An 8,010-nucleotide genomic window follows, 5' to 3' on the forward strand; every position below is an offset into this window, starting at 1 on the left:
TTTTTTTAATGTATATACAGCAGTATTGCCTATATAATGTGTATAGACTGCTATATATACATTATATAGGTGGTACTGCTGTATATAATCACTATACCACTATAATGCATGTATAGCAGTCTATATCTTATATGGGTGACACTGCTACTTATGCGTATATACCTTATATAGGTGACACTGCAATGTGTGTGTATGTGTATGTGTATATATATATATATATATATATATATATATATATACACACACACACACGTATACATACACACATACACCGCAGTGTCACCTATATAAGGTATATACGCATAAGTAGCAGTGTCACCCATATAAGATATAGACTGCTATACATGCATTATAGTGGTATAGTGATTATATACAGCAGTATCACCTATATAATGCATATATAGCAGTCTATACACATTATATAGGCAATACTGCTACTGATGTGTATATAGGTGATACTTCTGTGTATATATGTCGTTATGTAGGTGATACTGGTGTGTGTGTGTGTGTGTGTATGTATACACACACACACACGTACATATATACACAGCAGTAACACCTATATATAACGTATATACACATCAGTAGCAGTATTGCCTATATAATGAATATAGACTGCTGTATATATGATATATAGGTGATACTATCATTATATACAGCAGTAGCAGTATCGCCTATATAACGTGTATGCAACATTTGCAGTATCACCTATATAATGTACAGACTAATGTATATACGTTATATAGGTGACACTGCTGTGTATAGTCGCACTATCTATTTGTATCTAATCTATATATATAATTGCCTACGGGTTACTTCCGTCTTTCTGTCCTCAACTTCCGTAACGGAAATCCAGCGTTGCTGATTGGTCTCGCCAGCTGCCTGTCATGGCTGCCGCGACCAATCAGCGACGGGCACAGTCCGATTAGTCCCTCCCCTACTCCCCTGCAGTCACAGTGCCCGCCGCCCACTCCATACTTCCCGCAGTCAGTGCCCAGCGCCCGCTCCATACTCCCCGCAGTCAGTGTGCCCGGCGCCCGCTCCATACTCCCCGCAGTCAGTGCCCAGCGCCCGCTCCATACTCCCCGCAGTCAGTGTGCCCGGCGCCCGCTCCATACTCCCCGCAGTCAGTGTGCCCGGCGCCCGCTCCATACTCCCCGCAGTCAGTGTGCCCGGCGCCCGCTCCATACTCCCCGCAGTCAGTGTGCCTGGCGCTCCGCTCCATACTCCCCGCAGTCAGTGTCCCCTGCGCCTGCTCCATACTCCCCGCTCCATACTCCCCGCAGTCAGTGTCCCCAGCGCCCGCTCCATACTCCCCGCTCCTTACTCCCCGCAGTCAGTGCCTGCTCCATAATCCCCTCCAGTCAGCGCTCACACAGGGTTAATGCCAGCGGTAACAGACCGCGTTATGGCACGGGTAACGCATTCCGTTACCGCTGCTATTAACCCTGTGTGACCAAGTTTTTACTATTGATTCTGCCTATGCAGCATCAATAGTAAAAAGATGTAATGTTAAAAATATTAATAAAAAAAACCAAAAACCTGCTATACTCACCTTCCGTCATTGGACGATGCGCTCCAGCCGGCTGCCATCTTCCGTTCCCAGAGATGCATTGCGAACTTACCCAGAAGACTTGGCGGTCTCACTGGCGGTTTCCTGGGAATGGAAGATGGCGGCCGCATCACACAGCTTCGCTGGATCCCAGGGGTGAGTATATAACTATTTTTAATTTTAATTTTTTTTTTTTTAACAAGGATATGGTGCCCACACTGCTAAATACTGCGTGGGCAGTGTTACATACCTACGTGACTGGCCAATATACTACGTGGCTCTGTGCTGAATATTACGTGGCTGGGCAATATACTACGTGACTGGGCAATATACTACGTTGCTGGGCAATATACTACGTGACTGGGCAATATACTACGTGGCTGGGCAATATACTACGTGGCTGGGCAATATACTACGTGACTGGGCAATATACTACGTGACTGGGCAATATACTACGTGACTGGGCAATATACTACGTGACTGGGCAATATACTACGTGGCTGGGCAATATACTACGTGGCTGGGCAATATACTACGTGGCTGGGCAATATACTACGTGACTGGGCAATATACTACGTGGCTGGGCAATATACTACGTGGCTGGGCAATAAACTACGTGGCTGGGCAATAAACTAAGTGGCTGGGCAATATGCTACGTGGACATGCATATTCTAGAATACCCGATGCGTTTGAATCGGCCCACCATCTAGTGTATGTGTATGTATGTATGTATGTATGTATGTATGTATGTATGTATGTATGTATGTATGTATGTATGTATGTATGTATGTATGTATGTATATATATATATATATATATATATATATATATATATATATAATCAGTTTCATCTATACAATGTGTGTACAGCAGTCACAGTATCACATACAATATATAGGTGATACTACAACTACACACATCAGTCGCAGTATCGACTATTGTATATACAGTAGTTTCAATGTGATATATGTTCAGCAGTCGCAGTGTCTCCTATGTGATGTATGCATCATAATATAGTATAATGCTGTCTTAATTACCGAATATTGTAGAGAGGTTTATAGTGTAGAGATGTTTATATAGTATGGCGCTATGCATATAGTGTGGAATTCACACTATATACACTGCTGCCACATCTCTACACTATATAATATATGCACCGCTCTATATTCCTTAACACGGTATATAATATGCCGCTGTGTATATAATATATTGTAGTATACCATTTATACTTGTGTATAAGCCGAGTTTTTCAGCATATTTTTTTTTGTGCTGAAAACACCCCCCTCGACTTATACACAAATCATTGTCCCAGAAAGACGGAGAAGGAGCAGCAGGTGACAGAGGCAGGAGCCGGCGGCTGTGGCTAAAGCCTGTGCCGCTGCTAAAGAGAAATGAATATTCACTGCACTGGCAGTGAATATTCATTTCTCTTGTAGCATTGACAGCCACAGCCGCCGGCTTCCAGCACACATCCTACTTACCATCCCTGCGCACCCTCGCTGCATCTCGTTTCGGCGCTAGCAGCTCTTCAGGATGACCGATCACGAGTCTTCCGCTCATTAAGGTAATGAATATTCACCCCTCTCCACTCCCATAGGTGTGATAAATATTCATTACCTTAATGAGCGGGGGACATGTGATCGCCCGGCCGGAGCTGCTGGCACCGGAACGAGATGCTGCGAGGCCATGCAAAGAAGGTAAGTAGGATGTGGTTTTTTATTATTTTTTAGGAACCATGCATACATGAACAGGGATAAGGAGCCATGCATACAAGGATGGGGATAAGGATCCATGCAGACAAGGATGGGGATAAGGAGCCATGCACACACAGACGGGGATAAGGAGCCATGCATACAAGGATGGGGATAAGGAGTCATACAGACAAGGATGGGGATAAGGAGCCATACAGACAAGGATGGGGATAAGGAGCCATGCAGACAAGGATGGGGATAAGGAGCCATACAGACAAGGATGGGGATAAGGAGCCATGCAGACAAGGATGGGGATAAGGAGCCATACAGACAAGGATGGGGATAAGGAGCCATGCAGACAAGGATGGGGATAAGGAGCCATACAGACAAGGATGGTGATAAGGAGCCATGCAGACAAGGATGGGGATAAGGAGCCATGCAGACAAGGATGGGGATGAGGAGCCATGCAGACAAGGATGGGGATGAGGAGCCATGCAGACAAGGATGGGGATGAGGAGCCATGCAGACAAGGATGGGGATGAGGAGCCATGCAGACAAGAATGGGGATGAGGAGCCATGCAGACAAGGATGAGGAGCCATGCAGACAAGGATGGGGATGAGGAGCCAAGCAGACAAGGATGGGGATGAGGAGCCATGCAGACAAGGATGGGGATGAGGAGCCATTCATACAGGGACAGGGGAGCCATGCATACAAGGACGGGATGTGGGGACAATGCATACCCAGCTTATACTCGACTCAATACATTTTCACAGTTTTTTGTGGCAAAATTAGGTGTCTCGGCATATACTTGGGTCGACTTATACTCAAGTATATACGGTATGTTGTGGAGCTGTGTATACTTCTAATGTCCTGCATAAATGGTGTAATTCTCAGTATCTATTCTGATGTATATGTGTATCTGTCTATCTATCACTCCGATTAATTGTTAGAAAACTAGTGGACTCTTTATTGGCCCATGTGGCAACGTTTTGGATCCATAACTGAACATTTCTCTGATATGGAAGTGAAATGTTGCCACATTGACTAATAAAGAGTATTAAAAAAAATCGGTTCCATTTTCTTCCACAAAAGTGGTACAATCATCTTCTCACTTGCTGTCCGTGTGCAGTTGTGGTTTTTTTTTTCTCAGCAGATGTTGCAGTCTGATACACGGTGAGTCAGACCATTGAGGAGATGGAGAAATTAATTTCTCCGTCTCCTCCACACCTGTGCTGCGAGAGCATTGGAGCACGGACACTCTGATCACGCTCACAGCAGAGCAAGAGCCGAGTATCATTGGCATATCACATCCGATGCCATATTCTAGTGTTATTCCACCCTAATGAGCACCTGTATTAAGCCCACGTTCACACGGTCAGTATTTGTTCAGTGTTTTCATCAGTATTTGTAAGCCAAAACCGGGAGTGGAACAATCCAGAGGAAAAGTATAATAGAGACATCTGCACCAATTCTGTATTTATCACCCACTCCTGGTTTTGGCTACAAATACTGAGGTCAAATACTGACCATATACTGACCGTGTGAATGTGGCCTTATTCTGTATCTATACACTGCACAGTACCACTCCTCATTATACAGTGGGGCTGTGTGTGTGTCACTATACAGTGGGGCTGTGTGTGTCATGAATTATACAGTGGGTGTGTGTGTGTGTCATGATACAGTGGGACTGTGTGTGTCAATATATATATATAAATAATATCTCTATCTATCGCATTCTTGCAGTCACCAGACCACCTGTTGCCGGCACCAGAGAATCCTCATAGCGCACAGTGCGCACGATATGAGGATTCACACATAGTGACTGTAGACATGTAGCTTAAGATCTGACAACCCCTTTAAGGATGGGCCGCTACTCATGGGCCACTGCTTGTGCTTGCCCCCCAGGCTAAAATTTGCCAGCCAGCCCCTGAGCACAGGATATATCTGATCCAAAATGTTCCTAATAAAAGCCGCAACTTAAACCATTTTATAGCCTTTATAAAAATTAAAAACTTGAGGCTAAAATAACATTTTATCGGTAAAAATGTACCGTAATTATTCTTTCTTAATCACCCAATGGCATACATTTCTGTGAGGCACAAGTAGTGTCAACATGCTCACTGCTCCACTAGATGAATTAATTGAGATGTGTAGTTTGTAAAATGGAGTCAATTATGGAGGAACTAGATGGTGGCCTGATTCTAACGCATTGGGTATTCTAGAATATGTATGTCAGAGGCGTAGCTAAGGCTTCAGGCTAGGGGGGGCGAAACACCTCTGAGTGGGCCCCCCAACCTGAGTAACATTGTGCAGTTGTGGCTCAAGTCATTGGTTGGCTGAAGAGCTCCCATGACATCCTATTCAATAAACATCACAGAAAAAAAGCAGCCATATTTTAAAACACCTAGTCAGATTACCAATGTACTAGCAGGATGCCCATTTGCAAAATATTGATGAAACAACCACTCACACGCTGATCATTCATTGAGAGGGTGTTTGCTTAATATTATAAATACACACGAATAAGGCTTGCATAGAGCGCCAGTCATACACAGGTAGTGCACAGTATCTGGCTTCAGCCTATTAGTGACCCCACATTATTAGAGCAGGTGGGCTGCCCAGCACAACATAAGTGCAACTCACAAGGACAAAAGCCCCAAGTTCTCCAGGCCAACACTAAAGGTGCCAGCTGTATCAGTAACAAAAATGAAAAAATGTACAAAAATGTAATAACGTTTTTTTGAAGTAGTAATGTTTTACTACTTCAAAAAAAGAATACAAAAAGATGCAGCTGATAAATCAAGTATCAGCAGATGACTGGGATGTAACTGATATTAAAAATCTCTGGCTCAGTGGTTAGCACAGCAGCCTTGCAGCGCTGGGTCCTGGGTTCTAATCCCACCCAGGACAACATCTGCAAAGAGTTTGTATGTTCTCTCCGTGTTTGCGTGGGTTTCCTCCGGGCACTCCGGTTTCCTCCCACATTTCAAAGACATACTGATAGGGATTCTAGATTGTGAGCCCCATCGGGGACAGTGATGATAATGTGTGCAACCTGTAAAGCGCTGCGGAATATGTTAGCGCTATATAAAAATAAAGATTATTATTATTATTATTATACAAACACCTCTGGCATCAATACCCGGCACTGCCACCGGCTCTCGGGAGCAGAGTGTGTGGTTGCATAGAAATACATGCAGCTGAACGCTCCGGTCCCGAGTGCCGGCGGCAGTGCCGGGTATTGATGCCAGAGACTCTTGTGAGTTTCTCGCATCACACTCGCAAGTGTGACGGCGGCCTAAAGAACATATCTGCGATTACAGTGCAGTCATAGAAACTTACAGGTGATGCTCTTTCTAATGGAGTCGTTCACTTTTCCAGTCTATCAAACCAGGCACAGATCGCCACGATGGGGCTGCAGAGATTACAACAAAGACACATTTGACTTATTATCACATCTCCAACCTCGTCACCATCTATCCCCAACCTGAACAACTTCCACATCTTGCTGATACCCCAATACTGAGCCGCTGTTGCTGTATGTGTCCCTATTACTGATTCTCTTACTACTCCAAATAATAATGCCACCACTGTTCCCCACATAGTAATTATTATTATTATTATGCATTTTTATAGCGCCATTTATTCCATGGCGCTTTACATGTGAAAACGGGGCAGATATAGACAAGTACATTAAACATGAGCAGATAACAAGGCACACGAGTACATAAGGAGGGAGGACCCTGCCCGCGAGGGCTCACAGTCTGCAGGGGGTGGGTGAGGATACACTAGGAGAGGGAAGAGCTGGCTGTGCGGCTGTTCAGTAGGTTGAGGATCACTGCAGGCTGTAGGCTTGTCGGAAGAGATGAGTCTTCAGGTTCTTTTTGAAGGTTTCTATGGTAGGCGCGAGTCTGATGTGTTGGGGTAGAGAGTTCCAGAGTATGGGGGAAGCACGGGAGACGTCTTGGATGCGGTTATGGGAAGAAGAGATGAGAGGGGAGTAGCGAAGGAGGTCTTGGGAGGATCAGAGGTTGCGTGTAGGTAGGTACCGGGAGACCATGTCACAGATGTATGGAGGAGACAGGTTGTGGATGGCTTTGTATGTCAGTGTGAGGGTTTTGAACTGGAGTCTCTGGGCGATAGGAAGCCAGTGAAGGGCTTGACACAGGGGAGAGGCTGGGGAATAGCGGGGGGACAGGTGGATTAGTCGGGCAGCAGAGTGTAGGATGGATTGGAGTGGTGCCAGAGTGCTAGAGGGGAGTCCAGAGAGTAGGAGGTTGCAGTAGTCGAGGTGGGAGATGATAAGGGCATGCACTAGCGTTTTTGCAGTGTTGCGGTCAAGGAAAGCACGGATCCGGGAAATATTTTTGAGTTTGAGACGACAGGAGGAGGCAAGGGCTTGGATATGTGGCTTGAAAGAGAGGGCAGAGTCGAGGATCACCCCGAGGCACCGGGCGTGTGGGACTGGGGATAGTGAGCAGCCATTGACATTGATGGATAGGTCTGGTGGAGGGGTAGAGTGAGATGGGGGAAAGATGATGAATTCTGTTTTGTCCATGTTCAGTTGTAGAAAGCGAGCAGAAAAGAAGGCTGAAATGGCAGACAGACAGTGCGGGATTTTGGTAAGCAAGGAGGAGAGGTCAGGTCCGGAGAGGTAGATCTGCGTGTCATCGGCGTAGAGATGGTACTGCATACCGTGGGATTCTATGAGCTGTCCCAGGCCGAAAGTGTAGATGGAGAAGAGTAGGGGTCCTAGAACAGAGCCT

This window comes from Ranitomeya imitator, chromosome 1, assembly GCF_032444005.1.
Source record: "Ranitomeya imitator isolate aRanImi1 chromosome 1, aRanImi1.pri, whole genome shotgun sequence".
Lineage (NCBI taxonomy): Eukaryota > Metazoa > Chordata > Amphibia > Anura > Dendrobatidae > Ranitomeya > Ranitomeya imitator.